This window comes from Eulemur rufifrons, chromosome 30 (assembly GCF_041146395.1).
Source record: "Eulemur rufifrons isolate Redbay chromosome 30, OSU_ERuf_1, whole genome shotgun sequence".
Taxonomy (NCBI): domain Eukaryota; kingdom Metazoa; phylum Chordata; class Mammalia; order Primates; family Lemuridae; genus Eulemur; species Eulemur rufifrons.
This window is the reverse complement of record NC_091012.1, coordinates 33,907,032-33,930,615: the sequence shown is the minus strand read 5'-3', so window position 1 is coordinate 33,930,615 and position 23,584 is coordinate 33,907,032. Positions and strand designations below refer to the sequence as shown.

Below are 23,584 nucleotides of genomic sequence, written 5' to 3'. Positions count from 1 at the left end.
ATGGGCTATGTAATACTATGTAGTGGGCTAAAGTTAACTACCAATGGTTTGTTGCCCGTGTAAAATAAAAATGGCATCTCCAGTCCTCCCAGCTGAGATAACCACTTCCAGACCAGTAGGAAAGGGCAAAGCATTCAGCAGTACTTTTAAAAAATCTTTCAATTTTGCAAATTGATTTAGTAAATACATTGGTGTTGTTTTGACTGGGTAAGAAGAGGGGTAAAAAGTGGAAGAAACTAAATCCAATTTTTATAAAAAAGAACTTTCCCTAGGCTATTTTGGCAAAAGAACTAAACAAACAACTAGAGAAATCACTCTAAGCCTCACCTGGTATCTTCCAAAACCAAATTAATTACTTTCAGTTACAAAACACATTTAATGGTAGGAAATCAATAATGATGATAGTAATGGACACCACTCTATTGAGCACATTCTATGCGTTAAGACATTGTAGTAATACATATACTATCTGTATTCCTCATAAAAAGTCAATGTTAATATTTTACATTTTGATTTTTTTTAAATGAAGCTGAGACAAATGTGCCACAAATCACGTTAATGGCAGAGCTAAGATCCAAACCAAGATATCTAAAACCCCAGATTTTTAGATGGCAATGAAAGGTGGGAGAGCATTTCTCTCTTTCCTAATCTCTGTCTATCTCTCCCCTACCCTCCCAATCCCTGTTCCTCCTTCCTTCCTGCCCTTCCTCCCTTCTCTCCTTCACTCACAGTACTTGAACGTGTGCACCAACTCACTTCCGGAGAGGTTAATGCTATGTAGCGGCCTGATAATTGGTTTTACCCCTCAAACACCTGCACTTAAATTCTGACCCTGCCATTTACCACCTGCAAGACTTGGGTGATAAAAATTATTTCATAGACCTCATTTTCCTATTAAGCAACATTAAATGAGATAAACATACCTACTGCCTAGTACGCACTCACTATTTTTGTCACCTTTCCCCTGCTCTCTTTTGATAGCCTAAAGACCAAATGAAGATGAAGCAAAAACTTACTGCCTGTATTATGTGGCAGGCAAGAGAGCTAGCACTTCCCTTAACTAGGATGAAGAAGCTCTATGATCTATACAACATACATACAGTTAAGGAATTGCCACCTACTTTATGTCATCCCTTCATGATTTTTAGCCATAAAATATAACAGAATAATATATAATGGCTACATGGGATTTAGCCTAGGAATGCAAGATTGGATCAGCATTCATAAATCAAACACAACGCCATTCACAATATCAGCAGCCTAAGGAAGAAACTTTATGATTATTTCTACAGATGCAGAAAAAGTGTGACATTCATTCAGCAGCCATTCATGATTTAAAAAAAAAAAAAAAAAAAACTCAGTTAACTAGAAATAGAAAGAAACTTCCTTGGCCTGAAAAAGGGCATCTATGAAAAACCTATAGCTAACTCATACTTAATGAATGGTAACAGACTAAATGATTTCCCCCTAAGATCAGGAACAAAGCAAGGAATCCACTCTTACCACACCTATTCAACATCATCTTACTAGGTAGAAGTCCTAACTAATGCAGTAAGGCACAAAAAGAAGTGAAGATGCATACAAATTGGAGAGGAGAAATAAACCATCTTTATTCACAGAAAACATAATTATCTATCAAGAAAATTCAAAAATAACTATAAAAAACTACTAGATTAATTAGTGCCTTTAGCAAAGTTGGAGAATATAAGATCAATACACAAAAATCTATTGTATTTTTATATACAGCAGTGAACAACTGGGAAATAAAATTTTCAAAAGCACCATTTGCAATAGCACCAAGAAACACACACTACTCAGGGATCAATCTAACAAAGTATTGTATGATTTATATGTTGAAAAGTATAAAAAAAACACCGATGAGAGAAATCAAAGAAGGCCTAATTGGAGGGATATACTGTGTTCATGGAACAGAGGAATCAATATTGCAATTCTCTGGCAAATTGATCTATAGATTTTAATTCACCCCAAATAAAATCCCCAAAGATTTCCCTTTCCAGAAATTTACAAGGTGATTCTAAAATGTATATGAAAAAACAAATAATCTAGGATAACCAAAGCAATTCTGAAAAAGAAAAATAAAGTTGGAATATTCACATTGATTTCAAGACTTACTATAACCTATAATATTCAAGACAGCACAGTATTGGCAATAGGATAACACACAGATCAATGGAACAAAATAAAGACTGCATAAATCAATCCACACATACACGGTCAATTAATTTTTGACAATGATGCCAAGTTAATCCAATAGACAAAGAATAGTCTTTTAGTCTTTTCAACAAATGATGATGGAACAATTAGACATATCTATATTCAAAAAAATTAACCTCAACCCATATCTTGCACTACATGTGAAAGTCAACTTGAAATGGATCATAGACTGAAATATAAACCCTAAAGCTGTAAAACTTGTAAAAAAAAAAAAAAAAAATAGAAGTAAATCTTCAAGGTCCTGGGTCAGGCAATTATTTCTTGGATAGGACAAAAAAATCATGAACCATAAAAGAAAAAATTGAAAAATAGAATTTCATCAAAAATTTAAATGTTTGCTCTTTGAAAGACACTATTAAAAAAAAACAAAAAGACAAGCCACAGACTGGGAAAAACATTTGCAAAACATGTATCTGACAAACGACCAATAACCAGAATATATAAAGAACCCTCAAAACTGTATAATAAAAAAAAAATCCTACCCAATCAACACAATGTTAACAGATACTTGCTCAAAATCATGTCATTAGAAAAAATGCAGAATAAAATTACAATGAGATATCACTATCCACATACTAGAATGGCTAAAATTTTAAAAGATATTTGCTGTAAACAATAAATCTAAAGAAAAAAAAGACAAAGAAAATTTTAAAAGATAGACAATAACAATACTGGAGAGGATAGGAGCAACTGGCACCTTATACATGCTGTTGGGAATCAAAAACAGGACAATCACTTTGGAAAAGTCTGGCAATTTCTTATAAAGTTAAATACACACTTATCAAAATATACAACCATCTCACTCTTACATATTTACCTAACACAATATATATATATATATATATATATATCTACAAAAAATTAAACATAAATGTTTATGGCAACTTTATTCATAACCACCCAAAATTGGGGAAAAAATTCAAATGTCCTTCAACTACTGGTGAAAGAATAAACAAATTGTAGTACAACACATAGTGGAATTCTACTCAGCAATGAAAGGCAGTAAACTGGATAAACGCAATGACATGGCTGACTCTCAAAAGCATTATGCTAAGTAAAATCAGTCAGACACCTAGAACTTCATATTTTGAGTCTGGCTAGATATTTTGATCCCATTTATATGAAATTCTGGAAATGACAAAACTATAAGGACAGAAACCAGATTAGGGGTTGCCAGGGGTTGGCAGTATAGGTAGGGGATTGACTACAAAGGAATGTAAGGATACTTTTTCGGTGACAGAAAATTCTATTATTTTTATTTCAGTGGTAATTACAAACTATGTAATTTTGTCAAAATTCATAGACTTGTACATAGCTAAACAGGGTGAATTTTATATTTCAGTAATCCTGGGGGGGAAACTGTGTTAATTTAAAAAAAAAATACCTCAGAAATGGCAACTATTTTAGGCAGCGATCTACAACTAATTAGAACTGAAAATGCTGATTTCTGATTGTAAATTTAAGATCCATGATCACAGGACATGAAGACATGGGGCAGACAAAGTTCACGAAAGTTTAGTGTGTCCTTCACTGCTAATTGATATAATTGTGTAAATGGGGGCTCTGGAAAGAAGGAGATAAATTAATATTTTAGGACCAAAATACTCCATTTGGTATCTATTCAAAACAAGCCAATAAGATAATAAATGGCTATAACTGTCCTTATAAATTGCTTGAATTTGTAGATAACTCATTCAAAGGACTGCCTAATAAGACAGGAACCTGTTCAAGTACTAATCCTCCTCACTTCATAAGCATTCTGACTTAAAAGAGCAGGATAGAAACATTTTCATTTTGTTCAATTTCTTCCTTCTTGATCAGAGTTCTGAAAAGACACAGTAGAAGCTTATCTTGGCAGCAAAGACTGTAGGGTGGGAGAGGTGAAGAGTTGTCCAAAATCCCTGAAGGGCTTTTCTCTCTGTGTGGCAGGCTATTCAGTGACAGTTGCAGGCAGGTGTTGAGCAGAGGATAAGCCAGTGTGCATGGTCCTGGGTGTGCAGGGAGCTATGGTCAAAACAGTGGTAGGAGTTGTTCAAGTACCATTCTTAGGGCTCCAAGGAAAACTAAACTGAAGAGTACAGAAGACCTGTCCTCACTTATTCACTCATTTATTCATCTATCTATCTATCTAACAAATATTTATTGACTGCCCACTCTGAGCCAGGCTCTGTGTTAAGCTAAAGATATAGAGATAACCTGGTCTGGAGGAGCTTTCAATCTTCTGGTGGGCAGCGGTGGGGGTTTGTATAAAGTGCAATAGCAGCCGACAGGCCTGAGTACAGCTTAACGGAAGAAAGCTAGAGCTGTGATTTATTTCTTTTTGTACACCATTTTCTATCAGGTTCTCAGTGCCCCAGATTTCAACAGGAAGACAAAAATGGCAGTAACTCCCAGCAGCAAGAACAGTATATGGCATATGCAATAACAGTACAGTGCAGGTAGCACGGTGTAGCCAGGAAACTGCATAAAATTCTCTGGTACTGAGAGCTGGATGGAAAATAGTGTGTAATAATAGTGGAGAGGCAGGCATGAATCAGAAAGCTTGAGGGCTTTATAAGTTGTACCAAGGAGTTAAATATCAGGCTGTGAGGTAAACAAAGGGCAGCCTATGAACATGAGAGGAACAAATCAAGATTTGTATGTAGAAAGATGATTCCAAAGAGCAAGTCAGGAATTGGCAAAGGAAGAAGGCAGATGGAGAGTTTCCTCTCTCTCCCTTTTGAGTAGCTGAAAAGCTGGTGGTGGACCAGAAAGTTGGTGTTAACTAGAGTGGCAGAAAGAGCCCCTCTGTGAACCATGCAGAGAAATGCAGAGAAAATGACCCATTATCCTGCCCACTGTGTGTCTCTAGCTAGCCACTGTGATTGTTTAGTTCTCTACCCTCATTGGATTAGCAGGTCCCTAAGGACTGAAATGCGTGCTCACGTGCATGCTTCCATGCTCGCACGCACTCTCTCTCTCTCTCTCTCTCTCTCACACACACACACACACACACACACACGAGCACATAATTAGAAAACAGTGCAGCAACAAGCAAGAGTCCAGACAGGAGAGCAGTGAGCATCAGGATATTCATCAGGGAAAAATCAGACAGAACTTAACAACAGGGAAATGTGGTGAAAGGCAATTAGTGGGTAAATATCAGCAACATCAGGATTGGGTAGCAAAGGCCCCACCACAGGTATGGGTCCAGGCAGAGACTGAGTTCCTGAGAGGCTTAGCTAAAAGAAAGCATGTTCCTACTCTTGGAGGAACTGGGGTACCAACCATTGTACCCAGACAAGGACTTCATAGGAGAGACACAGAACAATGCCCAGTTTCTAGCACAGAAATACAAGGCCTGTCTTAATCACAAGGAACTAGGCAAGAACAGCCTTACAAAAACCTGACCACACAAAGAATGAGACTAGCAAACATGCTGAGCTAGCAGCCTAAGGTTCCCAAAATTCTCTCCAACTCAGGGCAGGCTGGGGCTCAAAGCCTCATTCAGGGCTGCTCTGCCCCAACTCTGTCCACCGGAAAGCTGTGTAGAGATGGAAGTCAGCAAGCCCTTACAGTCATCCCAACGTCAGACAGTATGAAGCAAGCCCGTGACTACAAAAATTCCAATGAAAAAGAGAGTGTCTATCACATGGGAAGAACCCAGGAAGATCAATGAATATGGAATCCAGTGCACAGACATCGCTTCTGTCCACTTTCTCTACATACCACCACTTACCTAATCAAGAATACATATTTTAAAAAGCTCTATAGCCCCATAGGTAGTACCCAGAAATCTATTCATTTTCAAATTTGTGGTCATGTCTATTAATAGCAAAAATAATTTGGCATCAGGTCACTAGTCAAGACCATGCCCCCAACAATATATAAAACACTTTGTGGGACAGATTCCCCTTACATTTTTACCTAATGTACCTTATCATGAGCATAACATGTAATTAGGAGGACAGCTCATATTGCTAATCTTATTTCCCATTCTGAACCACAGACTTAGACAGTCTTAAGAGGTTTAAGCAATGCTCTGGTCTATTCATCTTCACTGTACAGATGAAAATCTAAGGACCACTGAAAAGCTATACAACAAACTACAAAAGAAAATCACACAACAAACTAATGGCAGAGCCAAAAAAAGAAACCCAGATGCCTCTGTTGCTTCCATGTTTGCAATGTTACCAAATCTGGTAGAGATGCCTGTCATTAAGAAGCAAAATCCAGTTAAATGCATTCTCTCACAATGCTTAACCCTTCCCAATGAGCTCATACACAGCCCAACAGAAAATCTTCTCTTTCCATCTGCAGATGATCCTTGATACACGACAGAATGGAAATCCACTAAAGCTTACACAATTTAGATTTTCCAACTCCAAAGCAAGAGAAGGCCTCAAGCAGCACCATTTGATTATGAGATTTTGCTGTTGTGGAGAATTAATCAAATTCATCCTAGAAGCTCATCTGCTGTGTGACACACTCATTCCTTGATATCAAAACTCCCTAACAAATTTCAACACAACATGTGCTGGTGGTTTCTTTTCCTAGTACTTTCTGATCTTCATCTGTTACTGCAACTAGCATTTGCAGGAATGTAAATGAGCAGGAGGTTGCTCTATCCCTAATATCTATCTATATAATCCTTTGTGCTTATATTAAAGCTAAGAGTATACAAAGCGTCTTATTTAGGGAAATATTAATACTTTTTACTGTTACTTCTGAATATAAATAAGTGAAGAAGAAGACAAGTATCACATGTTCTTACTCACATATGGGAACTAGAATAGTGGATCTCAGAAAGACAGAGTAGATTGGTGGTTACCAGTGGCTGGGAAAAGTAGTGGGGAAGGGTGGATGAAGAAAGGCTGATTAATGGGTACAAACATACAGTTAGAAGAAATAAAACCTAGTGTTTAATAGAGCAGTAGGGTGACTATAATTAGCAATACTCTATTGTATATTTCAAAATACCTAGAAAAGAGTAATTCAGTCCAGGGCCATACCACCCTGAACGCGCCCGATCTCGTCTGATCTCGGAAGCTAAGCAGGGTCAGGCCCAGTTAGTACTTGGATGGGAGACCACCTGGGAATGCCAGGTGCCTTAGGCTTAGGCCGGGCGCAGTGGCTCACGCCTGTAATCCTAGCACTCTGGGAGGCCGAGGCGGGTGGATCGCTCGAGGTCAGGAGTTCGAGACCAGCCTGAGCAAGAGTGAGACCCCGTCTCTACTAAAAATAGAAAGAAATTATATGGACAACCAAAAATATATATAGAAAAAATTATCCGGGAATGGTGGCGCATGCCTGTAGTCCCAGCTACTTGGGAGGCTGAGGCAATAGGATCGCTTAAGCCCAGGAGTTTGAGGTTGCTGTGAGCTAGGCTGACGCCATGGCACTCACTCTAGCCTGGGCAACAGAGTGAGACTCTGTCTCAAAAAAAAAAAAAAGAGTAATTCAAATGTTCCTATCATAAAGAAAAGATAAATGTTTAAGGTGATAGATATCCCAATTACCGATTTGATCATTACACATTATATGAATGTACCAAAATGTCACATGGATTCTGAAAATATGTACATTTATTATGCATCAATAAAAAGTAAAACAAGTGGAAAAAGAAGGTGAGAAAGTCTAATAACTGGTAAATCACAAATGGGTTGGTATAACATTTGAAGAACATGATTTTAATTATTCAATATTATTCATCTGTAATCAAATAGAATTTTGTTGAAACCCCCAGTAAATTTAGAAGAGCTAAACAAATACACAATGTACTCCAGAAACTTGACCAACTTTTTTTACCTAAAAAGTATATTTTATTTCTCCAACTAGTAAGAGTGGGTCTTGAAGGAAAAAGCCTAAAATTTACCTAAAACCACATTTTCTTCAACTCACAATAAATTCTGTTGAATGAATAAATGAAATGAATCACCTATCTCCCCAGAATCATAGAGACAGAAAAATCAATATAAATCCCTATTTTAAAAAAGAGTAACTTTACAGTGGAGAAACCAGACAAACACTACTTCAGACAGGTGATCAAGTTAACATCATGAGTGTTGTCATGCTGATACCATGCACCATGGATATGATGTGATTGAGAATGGCCCTTCACCTCTTTGGTCTTCCTTCTAAAAAACTACAACTCACATCTAGTGAGAAAAACATCAGACAAATCCTAATTGAGGGACATTCTAAAAAACACCTCACCAATACTCCTTAAAACTGTCAATGTCACCAAAACCAAGGAAAGTCTAAGAAACTGTTACAGCCAAGAAAAGCCCAAGGAAACATGATGACTAAATATGATGCAATGTCGCAGTTGGGATCCTGGAAAAGAAAAAGGACATTAGAAAAAAACTAAGGAAATCTGAAAAAAGTATAAACTTTAAAGTTAATATAAAATAATATAAAATAATAAAGTTAATATAAAATAAATAATAATATATTAATATTGGTTCACAATTGTGAAAATGTACCATTCTAACATAAGATGTTAATAACAAGGGAAACTGGGGTGTGGGGCATATATGGGAACTCTCTGTAGAACCTTTGTAAATTTTCTGCAAATCTAAAACTATTCTAAAAGAAGTTTACAAATAAAAGTTAAAAACAAGTTTAAAAAATGAATACTAGATTCTTCCATGTGGTAAACAAATATAATATATAAAGGATACTAGAGAGTAACATTGAGAAAATAAGAATGTAAACCTAAATATCCTTTAACTCCCTTTTCTGGCATATCTCTCAAATTCAGGAAGCTCCCTTAGACCTTATTAGCCAGAACTTAGATTAATAAACTTACGCAGCAAAAAAACCCTGTATTTTTATCTATTTGCCTTATATGGTAGATGTATTATCTTCAGTTATTTGAAATACATTTAAACATAGTAAGGTATGTTGTTCACTATTTTCTCTATTGATGAGTCAAACTAGAATCTAAAACTATTAATAATATTCTAAAGGTTAACTCCAGTGAAAAGTTAATTGTTTACTTTCTGTGTACCTTTCCTTCTGGAACAGTCTTTCTGAAAAGTGCTTTAAGTGCATGTTAGAAGCCAGGGACATGAATTAGGGCTGGGGTGTGTAGAGAGTGAGTGGGACTGCAGGAGATGGTGTTTTCATGGTGCTGACTCTGGTCATCAGTCTCTGAGCAAATACTGTCACTTGCTTTACTTCCTTCTCCCTCATCCTTTGCTCCCTTTGAATCTAATGATTTCTAGGAATGAACCTTCTTTAAGACACATGCGATATATTATTTGGTTTGAAGCAGCCTTGAGTTCATGCAAAGTAAAGCAATGTTCTTTTTCAAAGCTTTCAGTTCTTAAGATATCAGAACGTGCAAAAAGCACAGATTGGGCTATAATTAATATCCCTTCAGATTAATCGCTCAGTCACTGCTATTGAGATGTTAAAAAAGGAATTAAGAAGACAAGCAAATCTTTAGGGCTGCATCTATTCTGGCAAAAGAATAGAGAGGCACAAACATATTAAAAAACCATTTTAGCAAGTGAGTTCTTACCCAGCAAAAAAATCCTAGGCTACTCTACCTTCCCAAATGTTTTCATAAAGGTTTTAGCTACCAGGCAATTAAATTCCAGGAGCCACAGGCAAACAGAGAAGGCTTGGAAGTTGAGAGATGAATACATGTGGGAATGAGTAGATATGGGCAGCAGCTAGACACAGGAGCATTTGCAAAAATACATTAGGTTCCCACTAAGAGCTACAGAACAAATATTCACTAAAATATTCATTTAAATTTCAAATCCCTTCATCAGCTAAATACACTTCACAATTTAAGCAAACATTTGAAACATACGTCAACTGCATAACTATCTTTTAAAATAAAACTTTTTAAAGTAAAACTTAAAAGGAGATACCAACAAACGGAGAAAGTCTCAGCAAGAAAGATGTTATTTGGACTCTCCTATTCAAATAACAATCTATTGGGCTACTATTAGTGACTTGTTTCCATAGAGTATACAAAAGGGAACAAAGTAACTTTATAGTGAGGAATCTGACATTTAGACAGGTGATTTAGGGTAACAACCAACAGCGATAAGTCATGCTGATAACATGTACTCTTGATTTTATATGAAAATGGCACTTTACCTCCCTAGCCTATCCTCCCAAAACTCAATAACTCCAGTCTAATCATGAGAAAAACATCAGAAAAATCCCAGTTGAGAGACATTCTTTTCTACAAAATACCTGACCAGTATCCCTCAAAACTGTCAGTGTCACCAAAATGAAGAGAAGTGTAAGAAACTGTCACAGCCAAAAGAGCCTAAAGAGACATGATGACTAAATGTAATATGATATCCTGGAACAGCAAAATGACATTAAAGGAAAACTGAGGAAACTTAAAGTACGAACTTTGGTTAAAAATAATGTATCAATATTGATTCAATAATTGTGATAAATGTATATGACTAGTGCAAGACGTGGATACTGGGTGTGGAATATATGGAAACTCTGTACTATCTTTGTAACTTTTCTATGAATCTAAAACTATTCTAAGATAAAGTTTTTAATAACACTTTAAAGTCTTTTTTGGCTATCAAGAAAGAAGATTCCCCATTCAAACCCTGTGCTTCTAACCAAGTATCAGAAAGAGAATCAATGAGCCCTGGATACCTGTTGTATGAGAAACAAACCTACAATTAATCTCCTATGGGCACATAATAGTCACCAGGTGGAAATGGTTTGTCAAAATAGTGTCCTTGAGTCATACATGAAGCAAATTTAGAGTCATTGCCAAAATCGAGGATGAGTGACCTTTAACAATACAGTCAATCCATCAGCAATAACAGCTTGATGATGTAGCACAGCCCTGGAGTCCAAACACAGCCAAGAATATATACATTCATACCTTGTTCATGTTTCACGATATCTTACATATAAAACCACAAACTACAACAACCTAAGCTTTAGCCAAAAACAAAACAAAACAAAAAATCGTTTTGTCCTTATACAATAAACATTTTAAAACAAAACCCTCCAATAATTACTATAGAATCATAGGCATTATTAGTTTTACAATCATTTCCTGGATTCACATGGCACTAGACAAAAGTTAGTGTTCACAGGAGGTGGAGGTTTTTAAACATCAAGTTAGAGTTGACTGATCAAGTAGACCTTGTTTATATTTCAGTTGACATCTGAAGACATCAAATGATAAAATGGGTGGGGGGGGAAGGTAGTTCATTACCTACTGTTGGTCAGAAACAATGCACTTCATTTTCTAAGTAGGTATAAATTGTACCTCATATTTAACTTAGCCAGTGTTATGGACTGCGTATTTGTGTCCCCCCAAAATTCATATGTTGAAATCCTAACCCCCAATATGATATTAGGAGGTGAGGCCTCTGGGAAGTGATTAGGTCATGGAAGTGGAGCCTCAAGGAGTTAGTCCTCTTATAAGGAGAGGGTAGACAGCTGGGCTCTGTGGTTCATGCCTATAATGTCAACACTTTGGAAGGCCAAAGTAGGTGGTGGGAGGATCGCCTGCGGCCTGCTTCAGGCCAGGGGTTCTAGACCAGCCTGGGCAATATAGCAAGACCCCTGTCACTACAAAAATAAAAATTAAAAAAAAAATTAGCCAGGGGTGGTGACATGTACCTGTAGCCCTAGCTACTCAGGAGGCTGGAGCAGGAGGATCACTTGAGCCCAGGAACTTGAGGCTGCAGTGAGCTATGATCATGCCATTGCACTCCAGCCTGGGTGACAGAGCAAGACCCTGTCTCTTAAAAAAAAAAAAAAGCCACAGAGTTTGCTATCCCTCTCTGTCATGTGACAATACAACCAGAAGACAACATCTACCAAAAACCAGGAAGAGTGCACTTACCAGACACTGTGTCTGCCAGAGCCTTCATCTTGGACTTCCCAGGCTCTAGAACTTTGAGAAATAAATTTCTGGTTGTTTAAGCCACCCAGTCTGTGGTATTCTGTTACAGCAGCCTGAACTAAGACAGTCAGTCAACCTTCAGTCAATATTTCTATAGAACAATGGTTCTCAAACTTTATCATGCATCAGCATTACCTGCAGGGTTTGTTAGAACACAGATTGCAAGGCCCTACTCCCAGAGTTTCTGAAGTAGTAGGTCTGAGTCAGAGGCCTGAGCATTTCTAACAGCTCCCAGGTGATGATGATACTCCTTTTCTTGTCTTTAGTAAACATTCCAACATTAGCAAACCTATAATCAAATGTAAAGACCTAAACAAAATCCAAAACCAAATTTACACGATTTGTAAATTTTCTGCTTTTTCTTTTGCAACAAGTATTTTTTAGAGCATTTACTCAAGTGCCCAGAACTAGATCAGACACTAACACTGGGTAGAGTAGTGAATAAATAAAAGCACACATGCCTTTTTACATCTTGTTCTAGAGGAGGAGGCAGTAATAACTAGTTTCATTATTCATTATTCATTACAATTGCAGAAGAGAAGGACAAGGTGCAATGAGACCCTGTAACACTGGGTGGTCTGACCTCAGCTGTGGTCATGGAAGGCTTCCTTAAGGAAATGATGCTTGAGCTTAGTTCTGAAGGAGGAGTAAAAACAGGGTCCTTGCCATACAGTGGGAGAAGCATATAGAGTGAGAGAAGCGTGCACAGTGGGAACAGCATCAGCATAAGGGCAGAGCCCTGAGGAAAGGCCAGTGTGACTGCAGTGTGGAAGGTCAGACATACTGTTTCTGGCTGGCACACAGGGCCTGGCAGGCACAGTAAGGAGTTTGAATCTCACTGTAAGTGTGCAGGGAGCTACCAAAGATTCTTAGCATGAAACTGACTTAAAGTATGTTTTGAAAAGAGTCAGCCTAGCTGTTTTGCAGAAATAGATTAAGAGTAGCAAGAACACATCAGAAAATATTCAGAAGAATACAATTTTTGTAATTTGGTGATGAACTGGGTACGGTGGAGTGAAGGAGAGGAAAGATTGAAGGCTAATTTCCATGCCTCTATAAAGTGCTGTAAAGAGATTAACAGTGCTTTTACAGTCTGACTTGAATTTTTCCCTATGGCATCGCATAAGGGGCAAAAAAAAAAAAAAAATAGATTTTATCTGTGTCTAGGAAAAGACTGGGCTTACAAAAATACTTAAATAGTAGGACGACAGATCAAATGCTTCCCTTTTCCAAGAAGGGAAAATTCCTTTTGAGAGCATTATATATTAAGCTCATAGTTAACCTTATTGTCTCCTTTCACAATTGTGGTAGCAGACTGACAGGGTTACTCATTCTGCAGTCTCAGAATTATAGGAGCATCTTATATTTTTACCTTCTCCTGGCATTTACCACTTTCTGTCTTGTGTTTTCATTATATATCTTATCTCCTTTTTAAAACTGTAATTTCAACTGTAAACTAATGAAACAATGATTACTACATAAATAAGAAATCCCAAAGACACGCTACATACCCCACAACCTACAGGTGTCGGGAGTAGGAAACGGATTAGGAAAAAGATAGGCAGAAGATTTTCTTTTGTCCCGTTAAACAAATGAGTTGTCCTTTAAAAAAAAAAAGTGATGAAGATGCAGGAGTACAAAAAAAAATGCTTATGTATTTTATGTTAGAATATATTTAAAGCACCACTCAAATATATTTATTTATTTATAATAAAATAGTAAAAGGTTGGAAAATATTGCCTGCTGTAATTAGAAGGGCTACTAAGCAAGATTTGGATGATCGACGGCAAAGATGAAAATACTTCCACTCTTTTGTCACCACATCCTTAGAACTGCATTGACAATGGTTGACTGAAATTAACTAGAGTTCTACAGTAGACTCAGATCATAAATAATTTCTACGCTTAGAAAAAAATCTACCACCCAAATACCCCTATAAGTACCCCTACACCAAGTATATATGTACCACACTCTGAACTATGTGTTGCACAGGGATCTTAGTCCCTCCCTTCTTCAGGAGCTAAGCTTAACATCTATCAAAAAGCCAAGACAAAAATCTCTCAGTCCAAAATCTCTCAGACAGATGCTTCAGTCCAGGTCCTAGCATTATAATTCATTAGTTTAGCATTCACTGTTTACCGGCCTTCCTTATATTGCTTGCAGTAAGTGAAATTGTGGCATAATGGTGCCTTTCCACTAACACTTTCCAATGAGGTAGGTCTAAGATTCAGGCACGTAAAAACCAAACCTGTGTTCTGGTAGGCTTAAATAACAACCAAGAATGGTATTTCGTGCTCACAAGACTTCATTTGGGGATTTATTCAAATGACACCTTTTCAGTGAGGCTTTCCTTTTGTCACCCTATGAAAAATTGCCACCCACCTGACACTTCCTATTGTCCTTTCTGGCTTTATTTTCCCTTTATCATTCATCACTAGCATATAAGACATCACAGGCTGGGCGCAGAGGCTCACACCTGTAATCCTAGCACTCTGGGAGGCCAAGGCAGGAGGATCATTTGAGCTCAGGAGTTCGAGACCAGCCTGAGCAAGAGCAAGACCTCTATTCTCTACTAAAAATAGAAACAATCAGCCGGGTATGGCAGTGCCCACCTATAGGCCCAGCTACTTGGGAGGCTGAGGCAGGAGGATCGCTTGAGCCCAGGAGTTTGAGGTTGCAGTAAGTAAGCTATGATGATGCCACTACACTCTAGCTGGGGCAACAGAGCAAGATTCTGTCTACAAAAAAAACAAAAACCAAAAAACAATTAATCTTGTTTATTGTCTGTTCACTGATTGTCCTCCCCAAATCTGTTCTTCCTTTCTTCCTGAGCACCTGGCTTTCTGGCCAAAAACTATATTTTCCTGTCTCCCTTGTGGCTAGGGAGGGTCATGGGACTAGTATTTCTCTAATGGTATGTATGCAACAGTGATATGTGCAACTTCCTGGTCACCTTCCTAAAGAGGGTTGTCCTGGACTCCCTTTCCTTCTTTCTGGCTGGAACTTGAAAACCAAATGCTAAGGAAGGCAGAACTGATTCATTTAGCCTGGAAACCTATAGTGCCTGGCTGATCATAAAAAGTCAACAAAGGGGTGAATGAATGAACTGCACTAAAAATGCTGAGTGTTTATTCTAAGCATGAGTTAAAACATATGTAGTTTTCCATAAATATGGTATTCAAATGTCCTTAACTACCAGCCTAGCAATAATGTAAGTTTCTATTTATAGGGATATAAACCAGTGCACAACCTGGAATGTTTTTAATTGCTTTTTTAGAAGGATTATCATTTCTCCTTTCCTCTACTACTTTTTAGTTGCTAATAAGAAGGTAGAATTTGCCTGGGCGCAGTGGCTAACCCCTGTAATTGTAGCATATAGGAGGCCGAGACAGGAGGATTGCTTGAGCTCAGGAGTTCAAGACCAGCCTGAGCAACAGTGAGACCCAGTCTCTACTAAAAATAGAAAAATTAGCTGGGCATCGTGTCATGCTCCTGTAGTCCCAGCTACTTGGGAGGCTGAGGCAGGAGGATCACTTGAGCCCAGGAGTTTGAGGCTGCAGTGAGCTAAGATGACTGCTACTGCACTCTACCCAGGGCAGAGTTAGACTTTATCTCCAAAAAAAAAAGGAAATTGAACTCCCCTCCTCACTACCCACTTCATATTAAAGAAAATTTTTAAATTTAAAAATTTTTAAAAATATTTATTAAAAAAAAATAGAAGGTAGAATTTCAGTGACTCCTATTGGCATGATAGACTAAGAACAGCTTTTCCAGGATGTCTCAAATGCAGGCTTATATGGGCATATGATTCAAAATAAATGATTATTATACTTTGGGAGCATGCCAATTGGCCTCCCAGGACCTCAGACCTCTGCTTCTCAGGTCAAAGTTTTAGCTCATCAATTTGCCTTTGGATTACATAACCTGTGATGGCCCTCTAAAACTGTGTGGGCACTAGCCAAACTGAACACTCTAGAAGAGTCCGAGGGTACTTAGTTATACAGACTTCGAACAATACTTTTTAAAAAATAATGTTTCCTTCTGTATCTGGCCTGTGGTGGGTACACAAAAACCTACACATGGGATAAAACTGCATAGAAATAAACATACACACGCACATGTACACACACAAATGAGTACAAAATGTGAAATCTGAATAAGATTGGTGGATGGCATCAATGTCAATATCCTGGTTCTGACATTATACTACAATTTTGTAAGATGTTACCATTGGGAGAAACTGGGTAAAGACTACACAGAATATCTACGTATTTTTTCTTACAATTCCATGTGTATTATCTCAACAAAATTTTACATTAAAAATGCTGTTTCAACATAGAAACTCTAGGATGCAGCAGAATTCAGCTGGTTACTTTTCTGAAGAAAACAGGAAGGAAGAGCCTGGGGAAATGACATAAAGAGAAGTAGGAGTAAATGTGAAACTTTATAGAGGGAAAATTACTAAAAAAAAAAACAAAAAAAAAACAAAAAACTACCACACTGTCTGAAAACATACACACATATCCTCTATCTACTTCAGATCACAATATCAAAGAGTAAAAGGTTGTAACGGAACACCCACTTTAAAGACCTGCAAAATGAGGCCGAACATGGTGGCTCACGCCTCTAATCCTAGACTCTTGGAGGCAGAGGTGGGAGGGGTCGCTTGAGGACCAAGAGCGAGACCCCCGTCTCTATCAAAAATAGAAAAATTAGCCAGGCAACAGAGTGAGACTCTGTCTCAAAAAAAAAAAGACCTCAAAAATGAGGCTCAAAAAATAATTTGCCAAACTTTTTTCTAGAAATGGACTAGCTTTCCAACTTTGGCATAGGGAAGAATTGTTTAAACAAGAAACATAAAGCACTAACCATTAAGAAAAAGACTGAAAAAGTTAACTACATTAAAATTAAGCACTCATTTATTAGAGGACAACAAAAACAAAAAAACAGTGAAAGGACAAGCCACAAACTTAGAGAAGACATCTGCAAGAAATATAATCAGCAAAGTCTTAATGTCCTGAAAATGAAAAAGACTCATAAATCAGTACGAGAAAGATAACCCAATGAAAATAGTAAAAAAAAAATGAATATTTCAGACAGGAAACATAAATGGCCCATAAACATATGCAAATATGCTTAACTTCATTAGTAATCAGAGCAATGCAAATTAAGATCAAAGTGAAATAAAATTCCACATATTATAGACTGGCAAAAAGTAAGAAGTCAAACAATAGCAAGTGCTGAGAAAACATAAAGCAATGGAAACTCATATATTGCTAGTGGGAATGCATATTGGCACAACCACTTTGGACAACAATTTCACCTCTTCCTATAAAGCTGCACATTTCAAGACCTATTGAGTGTGAGACTTCCTATATGTATATACACCTGACTGTGTACATGCGTATCCTACATGTACACATGCACACACCCACACACACCCCCCCATACTATGGGGGGAAAACCCTTTTATACATACACACCACAAGACACTTCATAGCAGTAGATTATTCATAGCAGCACTGATCATAACAGAAAAAAACTGCAAACAAGCTAAAGGTTCATCAACAGAAGAATGAATAAATTCTGGTATATTCCCAAAGTGAAATATTATTCAACAGTGACAATGAATGAATCACAGCTACATAAAACCTTATAAAGGATCCCAACAATATATTAGGTTATTAAATATGAAATGTCCGATTTCCTTAAGTACTAAGCTCAACAGTTGATATCTCTGACATTTCACTTTGACACATCTTGTTTTATTTTTATTGTGAAGGTACATCTTCAGTATTTCAAATGCACATTTTGGTGTGTTATTATCTTTCAAATTTTTTTTTAGAGGAATTTTTGTGAAACCACGAGTAAGTCAAAAATTCGTGTTATTTTCAAATATGAGTTCCATTATGGAACCAATGCAGTGCAGACAGCTCGAAATATCAACAAAGTGTTTGGGAAGGATGTGGCTAATGAATGCACAGTACCTCAATGGTTTGAGAAGTTCCATTCTGGTGATTTTAATCTTGAAAATGAGCCCCATGGGCTTCCTGAGACCAGGGTGCATAATGATGAGCTGAAAGCTATAACGGAAGCGAATCCATCTCAACCTACGCATGAATTACCAGCAAGGTTTGACGTTACTATTCCAACAATATTGAACCATTTGAAATAAATCAGCAAGGTAAAGAAGCTAGATAGATGGGTTCCACATAAATTAAACGAGCATCAGAAGAGAAATCGTCTCAAAGCTTGACTTTCTTTGCTATCACAACATAAAGGCGAACCATTTCTACACCGTATTGTGACCTGTGATGAAAAATGGATTCTTTTTGATAATCACAAGCATTCAGCACAACTGTTAAAGACAAAATGCTGAAACATGGTCCAAAACCAAATATTCATCCAGAAAAACTAAGGGTGTATGTTTGGTGGTCCAGCGCTGGTATTATCCACCATAGCTTCATGAAACCTGGTCAATCGATTACAGCAGATGTCTACTGCACCCAATTGGACAAAATGAGGAGGATGGTTACAATTAAGCAGCCTTGATTGGTCAATAGAGACAAGCCAATCCTCTTGCAATACAACACTCACCCACATGTCACACAAACAACACTACTCAAACTACAGCAGCTGGACTTGGAAACTCTCTGTCATCCATCGTATTCACCAGACTCTGCACCAACTGACTACCACTTCTTCCAGGCCTCGGGCCACTTCTTACAAGGAAAAATATTCAATTCTCAACAAGCTGTGGAAAACGCCTTTTGCGATTTTATCGCCACTCGCTCTCCAGGCTTCTTCTCTGCTGGCATAAACAAGCTACTGTTAAGATGGCAAAACTGTGTCGATAAGTTTAGGCGCATACTTTGATTAATTGTACTGCTTCTTGTTTGAGATATAATAAACTACATTTTTTATTTGAAATCGGACATTTCATACTTAATGACCTAATAATATTGATTAAAAAACAGTATATAAATTATTTCTATAAGGCTCAAAATAAGAAAACTAAATACTATATTATCTAGGTTTGCATACATATGTGTTAAAACTATTTTTTAAATCAACAGAATGATTATAACAAAAATAAGGCTAATGGTTACAGGGTGGCAGGGAGGTGGGAGATGAGATAAGGAAGTAGCATATGTGTTTATTTTATCATTATGCATATATTTTACATCTATTCTATATGCACTGAATATTACATTTTAAAACAACAGCTTCTTTAAAAAGGAAGTGATTTTTCCAAGGCCATACTGCTAATTAGTGGAGGCACCATAACAAAGAGGTTTCCAGTCCCATAACCTAAAAGAACCTCCACAATGCTAGGTACATATTAGGAATTAAACAGACACTAATGTAACATGAATTTCATGACTACTTAAAATCATTAATTCCAAACATGGATTCTATAAATCCATTAATAAGTCTTCTCATTTGATTACATTTGATTTTATTTTGATTACATTTCCTTCATAAGTATCTTTGAAATGTTAATGTCTGAATTTCTACAAGAATATTTTAATTTTTCTGCCTTAAAATTTCAAAACAGGTATATATATTCTGATACTTTTCATCAAGGTACCTAACAAATGATTATGACTTTTAAAATAGATTTTATTTACAGATTTCATTTTCTGAAACTACTCCCTTGCTATGGCTATCATCCTTTGGTTGTAATAAAGCTGGCACCTAATTCTGCTCCACCAAATTACTATGGTTCTCAAGCATATACATATGAATTACCTACTTACTGCCCCCTAGTCTCTCCTAGCAGTGTCACTCAGCCAATCCAAGGGCTGCCTCTCTCTATCCACCATTTTGCAACAATTGTGTTAGTGAGTAGAGATCGGTAAGAGTGCCTTTGGTAAATAATAGCAGGTGACCACTAGCAAAAACAATGGTGTTGTTCCCTAAGAAGCTTGCCTATAACATTCTAGCATCAACAAAAATCCTTTCCTCCATTAGGGCTATTAGGTATGAGTTTAATATAATCAGGGTTGAGTTTAATTAATTCTAGAGCACAGCACTAACAAAGGCATGGGTCTATATTTAATCCTCAATCATTCAAGCCAGTGTAAAACTAAAATGTATAAAAGCCCCTTAATAGCACTTCCTAAAATTTTTCATTGTTCCCAGCCAAAGTATAAACAATTCAGTTCAAACTCACTGACTATTAAAGGGGAAACTAAAATTTGGGGCAGAGTTAAATGATAAATCAAGAGATGGAGTCCTGAAGAGTGAAACAGACAATAACCCAATAGAAAATAGTCCAAAAAGTCTACTCCTAGACTGTGAAGCCTAAATACATAGTATAGAATTATAAAGCTGGAAGAGAATATAGATATAGATCACCCAGGAGCCCTTGCAGTTCACAGATGAGGAAACTGAGGACATAGGTAACAGAACCGAGCCTGGAAACCCATGTTTTTGAATTCCATATTTCTGAACTCCCATTCACTGAAGAATCTTGGACAAGCCACTTACCCTCTCTCTGTCCATTTCCTCAGCTGTAAAGAAAAGGTTAAGCTACTAAAAGTCTCAAAGGTCCTTTACCAGTTCTAGGACTTGCCAAGCCTTACAGACCATATAGCAGCCCAAGCCCTTCATTTTACAGATGGAGAGCCTCACAAACTATAGTTATTCATGGTAGGGTCTTTGATTTCTGGTCTATGGACACTTTAGATTTGCTCATTCATCTTCACAAGATCCCAGGACATAAGTGTAATGGTTAAATTTATGTGTCAACATGGGGTACCCAGGTATTTGGCCAAGTATAATTATGGATGTGTCCATGAAGGTATTTCTGGATGAGATTAACATTTGAATCAGTAGACTGAGTAAAGCAGATTATAGTCTATAATGTGGGTAGGGCCTCATCCCATCAGTTGAAGACCTGAATAGAACAAAAAAGCTGCCCGAGTAAGGGAGAACTCCTTCTGCCTTAACAGCCTTTGAGCAGGGTCATTGGTTTTTCCTGCCTTAAGAATTGAACTTAAACAGTGGCTCTTCCTGGGTCTTGAGCCTACCAGCCTTCAGACAGGAACTTACACCATCAGTTCTCCTGGGTCTCCAGCTTGCCAACTGCAGATATTAGGTCTTGTCAGCCTGCATAATCCTGTGAGCCAATTCCTTAAAATAAATTTCCTTCTATATATGTATACATCCTATTGGATGTTTCTCTGGAGAATCCTGACTAATACAATAATCAAATGTGTATAATGAACTAATGCTTATAAAGCACTTAAAACAGTTCCCAAAACTTATGACTCTAGTTGTTGTTATTATAATGGTAAGACAAAGAAAGATAACTTACAACTAAAACAACTCCATAAACTTGTAACTTATCAATGAAACCATGGATCAGCAATTCAATGCTCTAATTTAAATAATTATCTGCTCTGATTTAAATAATTATCTCTGCACAGACATCCTAACAGAACACAAATGCCTACACTGAAAGTAAAATGAAAATAAAAAAAGATAAAAAAGAAAACCCATTTTGAATTTTGATCCATATAAAATGCTAAGATTATTTCCATCTTTGTGTAATAGGGACTTAAATGAGACACCACTATCATTTCTGAATATATGGTATACATTAAAATTGCAATAAATTCATAAAAATAAAATAAAACTATTTAAAAAATTTTATGAACAAGTATATGAAAAATATCTAGACAAAAGTTATCAAAAAGACTTACAAAATGAAAAAATATTTGATTAGTAAATACTTCATTTGGTATTTATAGTGGAGTACTTTTTTTTTTTTTTTTAAGACAGGGTCTTGCTGTGTTTCCTAAGATGGAGTACAGTGGCATCATCATAGCCCACCGCAACCTCAAACTCCTGGGCTCAAGCAATCTTCCTGCCTCAGCCTCCTGAGTATCTGGGACTACAGGTACTTGCCACCACACGTGGCTAATTTTTTAAATGTTTTTGTAGAGACAGGGTCTCACTATGTTGCTCAAGCTGTGAAGTGAGTACTTTTTTATTGACATATAATAGTCGTACATATTTTGGGGGTACCCAAAGTGAGTAATTTTAAAATATAATAGCAAATTGCTCAAGAAACTCAATGTTGTAAATGTGTGTACAACCATGGTGATGCTCATAAAGTTATTCATTAACTACATCAGAGAATATTAAATACCTAAAATCATAATGAAGAGATATGATGTTGTATATGTTATAAAACACAGCATGTGAGCCTAGAGGAAATGTCTTCATTTCTAAAGTATGAGTAATGTTTTTGTTTGTTTCTTACCAAACACAACAGTAATATCTAAAGACTGGCCATCGCTCAATCTTTGATCTTTCAGTCAAGCTCTACAGGTGTATAAATGGGGAATAAGATTAGAAATACAAATAGAAATCATATTTCATTCATTCAGCAAACATTTATTAAGTACATTCTATATGGCAGGCACTGAGGCATTAGGGATACAGCAAAGAGCAAAAATAGTCACAGTTCTTACCTTCATGGAGCAAACTATGTAGAGGGAAGCTAGGTACTAAATAAGTTAGCAAACAAATAAAATAAGCAAATGTCAATTGCACAAAAAATATGAAAGAAAGGCTCATAGTGATATGAGAACCTGGCACTGTCTGAAGGAAGGCTCAGGGACAGTTTCCTTGGGAAAGTCATGATTAAGCTGAGCTCTGAAAGGTAAGAGTTGAGGCAATTAACTATAGGAGAGAAGTGTACCAGCAATAATATATACAAAGGTCCTGTGGCAGATAGAACACAAAAAAAATTAAGAAGATTTTTTGCAGAAATAGAAAAATCCATCACAAAATCCATATGGAATCTCAAGGGACCCCAAATAACCAAAACAATCTTGAAAAAGAAGAACAAAGTTGGAGGTCTCACACTTCCTGATTTCAAAACATATTACCAAATAATATGTAATCAAAGTAATCAAAACCATGTGGTACTAGCATAAAGACAGACATATAAATCAATGGAATAAAATAGAGAGCCCAAAAATAAATCTTCATATATATATGGTCAAATGATCTTAAACAAGGGTACAAAGACTACTCAGCAGGGAAAGGAGAGTCTTTTCAACTAAGGGTGCTCGGAAAACTGGATGTCTACATGCAGAAGAATGAAGCTGGACCCTTATCTTATACCACATGTGAAAAATAACTCAAAGTAGATTAAAGTCCTACATATAAGACTTATAAACTAAACTATAAAGTAAACCTAAAACTATAAAACTCCTAGAAGAAAACATAGGGTAAAAGATTCATGACATTTGGATTTGACAATGATTTCATGGATAGGACACTAAAAGCAAAGGCAACAAGAGCAAAAATAAACAAATGGAACTACATCAAACTTTAAACTTCTGCCCAGGCCAGGAATGGTGCCTCACGCCTGTAATCCTAGCACTCTGGGAGGCTGAGGCAGGGGGATTGCTTGAGGTCAGGAGTTTGAGACCAGCC

At 36.9% G+C, this 23,584-nt stretch overlaps 1 protein-coding gene and 2 non-coding genes across 4 annotated transcripts in view; 2 read left to right on the top strand and 1 right to left on the bottom strand.

Moving 5' to 3' along the window:
* Positions 1-23,584, bottom strand: part of ATP11C (ATPase phospholipid transporting 11C) — a 182,055-nt gene that overhangs the window by 144,987 nt on the left and 13,484 nt on the right. The window lies entirely within an intron of this gene.
* On the top strand, positions 1,022-1,147 carry LOC138379362 (U6atac minor spliceosomal RNA). The gene has a single exon (XR_011232126.1). It is a non-coding gene; the product is annotated as a U6atac minor spliceosomal RNA (small nuclear RNA).
* On the top strand, positions 7,213-7,331 carry LOC138379170 (5S ribosomal RNA). The gene has a single exon (XR_011231976.1). It is a non-coding gene; the product is annotated as a 5S ribosomal RNA (ribosomal RNA).